Below are 8,226 nucleotides of genomic sequence, written 5' to 3' on the forward strand. Positions count from 1 at the left end.
GGGATGCACTCAGTCTCTAGTTCTTTTTCTTTTCTTTTTTTTTAATCTATGAAGCCACTTTGATTTTACCCAGAAAAGTTTGCAAAAGAATTGATCATAAAATAAACTATCCTGAGGCCCCTGGGTGGCTCAGTCAGTTGAGCTCAGCGGGGAGTCTGCTTGAGCTTCTCTCTCCCTCTCCCTCTGCCCCGCCCCCTGCTCATACTTGCACTCTCTATCTTTATCCCAAAATAAATAAAATCTTAAAAAAAAAAGGAACAATTCTGAAAATAATGTTGATGCTTCATAATGTGATTTTCTTAAGTTTAAGGACACAGTATGGATCTCTCTAAAGAAGCTAGAAGGTGATTTGCTCTCAATTCCAACAGTTTTGAACTGTTATTCTTTAAGGAACTCCAAGCCAGCTTGAGGAGGAACTTATATCACTTTCATTTAAAGTTGCCAGATTATTCAAAATGAGCGAATATAACTTTCTTATTTCCTAAAATTTTTTTATAAATTGCCCTTTTTATTACATAAAGACTTGGTAAAGAAAAAAAAATCAAAACAGGTAGAAACTAGCTCACCTATCTTTCTTTACAGAGCATACATTTTTAGTACATGGCATAATATCCTTTCTATTCCCGATTATTTTTAGCAAAAGTTTTTTCCACCCTTAGATTATGTATAGATAGACTGCCAAAAATTTATCATTAACAAGTGGCATTTAAATGACAATTTTTCAATAGTAAAGTATAAGGCTGTAATTAATAGCCATTACTGATGTGTCAAAATACGACACCCTCAGTTCATACCTGTGATTGTAATCTATGATTAGCCAAGTTGAGAAAAGGTATATCCCTGGTGCGTTGTTGCGTTTGACTTACAAATTTTCCAAAGATTGTTTTAAATCATATTTGTTCCAACTTTCTGTTTAAGTAAAATTGTCTTAGAAATTAGATTGGGTGGTGCCTGTGTGGCTCAGTCGTTAAGCATCTGCCTTCGGCTCAGGTCATGATCCCAGGGTCCTGGGATCGAGCCCCGCATCGGGCTCCCTGCTCGGGGGGAAGCCTGCTTCTCCCTCTCCCACTCCCCCTGCTTGTGTTCCCTCTCTCGCTGTGTCTCTCTCTGTCAAATAAATAAAATAAAATCTTTAAAAAAAATTAGATTGGCTAAAATATCAAATGCCTGTTTGGAATGGGACTTTGCAAAAGCAGTGTTTATTCACTGTGCATTTTAAATCAATTGAACTCGGTGCCATACATTAGAGTTGCCTGGGAAGGTTTAATTTTTTTTTTTTTGTATTAATAGTGGAAGAGCCTAAAGATTTGAATTTAATTGGACTAGAGTGAAGCTTCTAAAAAGAGCCAAGATCTGAACCACTGATTTTTCCCTAACAGGGACAATTGAAGTGTCAGGAAAAACTGTAGGACCAAGAGTCTATACATTAGTTGGTATCTTTTGATCCATGAAGGGTTGATTTAAGACTAACCAATGATGCAAAGTTCCCTTTTCTACTTTCATGTTTGATATCCCTATATATTTTCTTTTTTTTAAGATCTATTTATTTATTTTAGAGCGAGAAAGAGCACAGGCAGGAGGGGGAGAGGGAGAGGGAGAGAGAAACTCAAGCAGATTCAACATGGGGCTCAATCTCACGACCCTGAGATCAAGACCTGAGCTGAAACCAAGAATGGGACGCTTAAGCGACTGAGGCATCCAGGCGCCCCTCCCTATATATTTTCTTAAAGGTTGCTCACCCCAATTCATGTGCGCCTTTATTTGTGAGCAAGCATATGGGGGAGACAAACTTCACAGAGAAACTAAGAATGAACCATCTCATTTTAAATGCAAAACCTAGATGAGCTTCCTTATGTAGTGATCTGGACCAGAGCCCTTTCTATTGTTATCTTGGGGGCGTCTCAGGGCTATAAAGGGTGACATGCCCCAGGAAACACTATGCTTCTGATTCTAAAGTCAAAAGTCTAGAGCGGCCATGTCCCATCCTCTTGCTGATTCAGAAGATAGAAGATCTGAAAAAGGAGGAATTCCTTACAGTGCCTGGAAATGTGAAAGGCCTGGGCAGAAATACGGAAACCCACACTCCCTGCTTCCCAAAGTATCCGAGTTCAATAGCTTTTTGCTCACCCAAAGGACACATTTCTGGCAATCTCCCCACCCTGACACATAACAGATGCTCTGTAAATCCTTTGGGAATTGATTAGAAAAATGGCAATAATAAAATGCTTGAATCCACAGGAAAAGAAGTCCTCTTTTGAGCCTCAGATAAAAGCCCATTGATTTACCATGATGAAGAAATGATTTTTTCTTTTTAATTTAACAAACTTGGTCATCTGTGTCCCTAGATTACATTAAACAACCTTTTAGAAAGGCCAATTGGGCTGTTGAGCTAGAAGCTGATGCTGAGAAAGAACAGCTGATATAAAACCCAGAGCTGGAAAAACAGGGTCTCACTGCATTCACAGTAAAACTGAAACAACTGAAATGTATCACTCCGGTTGCATAAGAGAACTTCATATTTTGTCCAGGATACTGTACTTAACAGGACAGGAAAATATCTAACATACATTAAAAAGGTGTGACTTTATCTAAATGGCTTAAATATAAGTCAATAAATTCTAAGCCTTAATTATTATAAAATTTCAATTATGGGGAATGATTTATTTTCTGATAAAGCTACACAGATGGAACAACAGTATTTTTCTCTTCTATATGAAATTAAGACTCCTGGTCCTAGAGCCGATATATATTCATCGTGTTCCCCCTGAAAGCCAGTAATTGCCACACTTCCTGTTACCATTCTCCCATGGATTGAATGCCAGTCAATGTTAGCTACCGACTCCTGGGGGTTTCTGAAGCTTGCATGCTGACTCTGTAATTAAAAGCCTGGGCCAGGAAGTAACTGTCAGCTCAAGCCTTCCCTCCTACTGTTGAATGTCTGTCAACTCAAGGATTTATTTTTTTAATATGAGAAAATGTCAGTTGCCATCTGAAATAAAGTTTTTGATGCTTCAAGCAAACACTGAATACCTGATGGTTAAATAAGAAAAATACAAAAAATACAGCATTGCTTTGAACGCAGCTCCTTTCCCATTGTGAAAAGGATTTTACCCAAGAATGCATCATAGATCATAAATGTTACATATTACTATTTTGTAAATTTTGCACACGTGTGTGTGTATTTTAGGGTTAGTATTTTTTAATAAGAAGAACCAAAAAAAAAAAAAAAAAACAAACCCAGGATCTCTTATCACTACATCTGTTCCTGTGAACATAAAAACATTCTTAGTAAGAAAATACCATGAAGTTTAGTAACAAAGATGATATTTCTTCATCATGAGCTTTAACACTTGATTGAACCACAGTATGCCTATCTCGATTTCATGCCAAAATAACAGTCTAATATTTTTTAATTCAGAAGGAAAAACAGCTGACTCACTATGAATACAGTTGACCCTTGAACAATGCAGGTAAAGAGAGTAAGATGAAGTCAGTCATGTCAAGCAGTGATGTAAGCAGCCAAGGACTTTGCAGCTAAGACTAGATGTCGCTGAAATGAACAAAGGTTGATGACACCCAGAACTGATAACCAGCAGAACCAGAGAAGGCCTGCAAAGGCCCAAGACTGATTAAATGCCATGAAAAAGAGAGGACTCTTGCAGCAAACTTCCAGACTCTCCAGATGCTGACCCTTTCACATCTGACCACATCAAAAAGCCAGCTGCAGCTGAAGACTCCTCCTGGCTGATCTCTGAACAGAACAGAGATCCTCCATGGCTTGAACGTAATAAGCAGCACCTTCCAAGCGCTGACCCTGCCTGGACTGAGGCCTCATCTCAGCTGTGCACTCTCGGATTGACTTCGAGTTTGGGGGTGGCCTTCTTGCCCCTGGTTGTATCTTGTTTGTTGTGTGACTTTGTCTTGTGCTTTGCTTTGTGTGATGTGTATGAAGCCGAGTTAAATGCATAGTAAAATATCACTGAGTTTGGAAGCCTGAAACTGCTTTGTAAGTATGTTAATCTCGCTTTATAATTGAATAAAGCTGACATTGTGGAAAGACACACTCATGTGAGTGCACCTTCATAGTGTGCTGGCGACAGCAGGGGTGAGGGGGACCAACCCCTGTGCAGCTGAAAATACGCATAGAACTTCTGACTCCTCAAAAAGTTGACTGCTAATAGCCCACTGTGAACCAGAAATCTTACCAATAACATAAACACTCAATTAACACGTATTTTGTATATGTATTATATACCGTATTCTTATGATGATGTAGAGAAAGAAAATATTATCAAGAAAGCCGTAAGTGAGGGGCACCTGGGGGACTCAGTCAGTTAAGCATCTGACTCTTACTTGACTCTTGGTTTTTGGCTTAGGTTGTGATCTCAGGGTTGTGGGTTGAGTCTCAGGTAGGGCTCCGTGCTCAGCCCACAGTCTGCTTGAGATTCTCTCTCCCTCTCCCTCAGCCCCTCCCCACCTTGCTTACACGCTCACTCGCTCTCTCTCAAATAAATAAATAAATAAATAAATAAATCTTTTTTTTTTTAAAGAAAGTCATAAGGAAGAGAAAATATATTTACGGTACTGTACTGTATTTATTAAAAAAAATTCTGCCTATAAGTGAACCCGCATAGTTCAAAGCTACATTGTTCAAGGGTCAACTATATATGCCTGTGGTGGTATTTCCTTCCCAAATTCATTCGTGCAAGTTTGAGTAGGCCTTATCTACATTTATTTCTAAGTGATAGAGAAAGTGTAATGGTAATAGCTCATTTCAATCTTGCCCTCCCATCAGCTACAACTTCAGTCACGTAGATTCTCCTGAATGACCTGTATTGTGAAACAACTCTAATTCCGCAAGACATCACTCTCAGGCCACCACACCTTTTCCCCTTGAGTTCTTCCCCAGAAAGAACCAGGACACCAGTGTTTGTACAGTGTCCTGGCTCTGCCTTTTCATGTGTTCCTCCTTGAAAATGGGTCATTCTTGTTCTGCGCACATCCCTGCTCCCAGAGACTTTCAGCAAGAAACTTACAGAACACTGTCCCCTCCACGTCCTCCTCATCACTTTCTTCCCACATGAGCCATTCTGGCATTGGAGTCTCCTTCCTCTTCCTCAACTGTCATAAACAAAGGCCTCATGCAAATCAATCCCTCATGAAGATCCATCCCTTTAGACTTGTTTGAACTTTAAGTCACAAGGAAGGGCAGCCCCTCCACATTCCTTCCTTCAAATGACTTTTATGGAGACCTTCCCAAATTTCCAGTGAATAGCTTAAAAAAAAAGCTATACAGGATAAAGGGTAATGGTAGGATGTTAAGAAAGATAAACACACTAAAGGAAGAGGAACATTAAAGTCATTCCTCTTCCTAAACTAGATGAGTAGCAGTAGGGTGTACATGTGTGATTATATCCAATACCTGCTTTTATGAATTGCTTCTAGATCACTTTCATTTAAACCTTAACAGCAACAATTCCATCTTTATTTCATAGTTTTATGAATGTATCTAGAGGCCTATTTGAGGAGTACACTCGATAAATCCAGTTAATAGCTAATAACTCTCTAAGACCACTCAATTGCTAAAGAAAGTGGCACATGCTAAGTTTTTATTTGCAGGCACTGAAATAAATTACTACATTTTGATCCCACACAGCTAGAGGTAGGGATTACTAATGATGCTAAGTCCCATTACTAATCTTTTTCTTGCACAATCAGGAAATACATTTTTAACGTCTTGCAATATATAAGAAACTATGTTAGGTATTTTGATGCATTAAGAAAATAAAAATAAAGTCACTGACCTGAAGATAACTTACCATCTAATTTGGGAAGGAAAACATGTACATACAAATAAATAAAAGGCCATACACTGTATTCCAAGTTCGTAGATTTGTAAAGCTACAGAAATGTAGAGTTTTTAAACTCTACATTTCATACTTATACAAGAGCATAGACTCCTGATTAGTAACTGTTCAGAGATAAATTTTGTGTTCTTGATCTTTTGCAATGAAAATCTCTATGTAGCTTAGCAAAACTGACTAGTTGAGACCTTATTATTGATATATGAATTCCTTCTTTTTGAAATAAGAATGTAGTTTCTTTGAAATACATTCCTGTTTGTTTGATAGGTGGTAAATGCATTTGGCATGATATTCAAAAGGTAAAATATATAAACAATGAAAAGTAAATTTTAATCTTTTTCCTTCTCTAGTTACCAGTCCCCCACCCCAGCCAATACTTTTACCAGTTTCTTGTATATCTTTTTAGAGAAATATTATACCTTTGCAAACTGTACATACATGCTCTGCCTTTTGACATAAAAGGCAGCATAGTATACATACTTTTTACTTTATTCACTAAATAACATAACTTATAGTTATATTTCCATTTTACTCCATGTTAAAGTAGATATACCATAATGCATTTTTTTAATTTTATTATGCTATGTTGGTCACCATACACTACATCATTAGTTTTTGATGTAGTGTTCCATGATTCATTGTTTGTGTATAACACCCAGTGCTCCATGCAATACATGCCCTCCTTAATACCCATCACCAGACTAACTCACCCCCCCACCCCCTCCCCTCTGAAACCCTCAGTTTGTTTCCCGTAGTCCATAGTCTTATATGTGGAACATAAGGAATAGAATGGAGGACCATAATGCATTTAATCAGTACCCTATTAAAGAACACTTAGTTATTTTCCAATTTTGCAAGTACAAGCAATATTTTAGTGAATATCCTTGTACATACATTATTTCACACATGAAGTGGAATTGCTGGATTAAAGGGAGGTGCATTTTAAATTTTGATAGATACAGTCAATTTCCTTCCAGCAATAAATTTCTTCAATGGCAAATCACTTATGAAAATAGCAAACCCGTGGAGCAAGCTGAACATCTGTTTTCTTATGCAAGAACCAAGTGGTTTAAAGCCTTACATTTTAAGGCTATATCTATAACCAGAGTGATAAGGCCAAAATTATTCAAGAACTATTTCAAATGAAGCATTTGTCTTTAAAATTAGCCATAGTCCATAGAGTACAAATTTTGAGGACAAATTTGGGGGCCTTTGTTTTTAACTAGCATTAAGTTCATAAGCAGGGTAAATTTGGAAATTTTCTGCCAGTGGGATCAACAAATATGGTCTAATAATTTTTCTGAACATTTCCCCCGGTGTTTTATTCTTTTACATCAACAAACAATATTTGACAAATATTTATTGAATATCTATTATGAGTCAGGTACTGTTGAAAATAGATACTGAGCATGACAGTGAATATTACATGGCCTCTGACTTCTATTAGAAAAGCCTCATACAGAGAGAACAACATGTTAAAAAAAAAAGGCAGTCAAGTGGTACAGATGTGTTAACAAGGACCAGTGGATATACGAAGAAAAATATCAATTGTACCTGAGGAAGAAGAAAAGACTTCAGGAGGAGATCGCACGTGAATTGAGTTTAACAAGTTGATGTTCAACATGTACACGGAAGATGGGGATGACATGAGGAAGCCGAGACCAGGAGGATGAAAAAATTTGTCATAGTCCATGAAAAAAATTCAGAATAGTCAGAGAGATAGATATAGATACAGACATAAGTAAACACACAAACACATGTATGTGTGTATATACAAAATATATATTATATCCCATATAGGATATATATATAATACACCATATATTATACATCATATATATTTATACTTATATATAAAACTATGGAAGGCTAAGGGATAAAACCATGGATTACTAGGAAGGGTAAGGGATAAAACCATGGATTGGGGAGGGCAAGGGAAGGACCAGAAAAGGAATGCATCTTGAGATAAGGTTGGAAGAGAAGTCAAAGACTAGATCCTGAAAGAGCTCTGTATGATATATTAAGATATTTTGACTTTGTATCTCCTAAGACCAAGCAGTGCACCACAGCCGACTGATAACGCTAAATCTGTTACAGTTTCACATTCCATGAACAATTCAGCTCTGGGGTGGCTGAGGGTGCAGGGAAACTCCCATCCAGACAAGTCTCTCTGAACAAGTAATCTCATCCATTTACACAAGGATACATATAATTTTCTTTTTTTTTTAAATTTTATTATGTTATGTTAGTCACCATACATCATTGGTTTTTGATGTGGTGATCCACGATCCATTGTTTTCATATAATACCCAGTGCTCCATGCAGTACGTGCCCTCCTTAATACCCATCACTGGGCTAACCA

This window comes from Leptonychotes weddellii, chromosome 12 (genome assembly GCF_054177405.1).
Source record: "Leptonychotes weddellii isolate Sample4059 chromosome 12, ASM5417740v2, whole genome shotgun sequence".
NCBI lineage: Eukaryota > Metazoa > Chordata > Mammalia > Carnivora > Phocidae > Leptonychotes > Leptonychotes weddellii.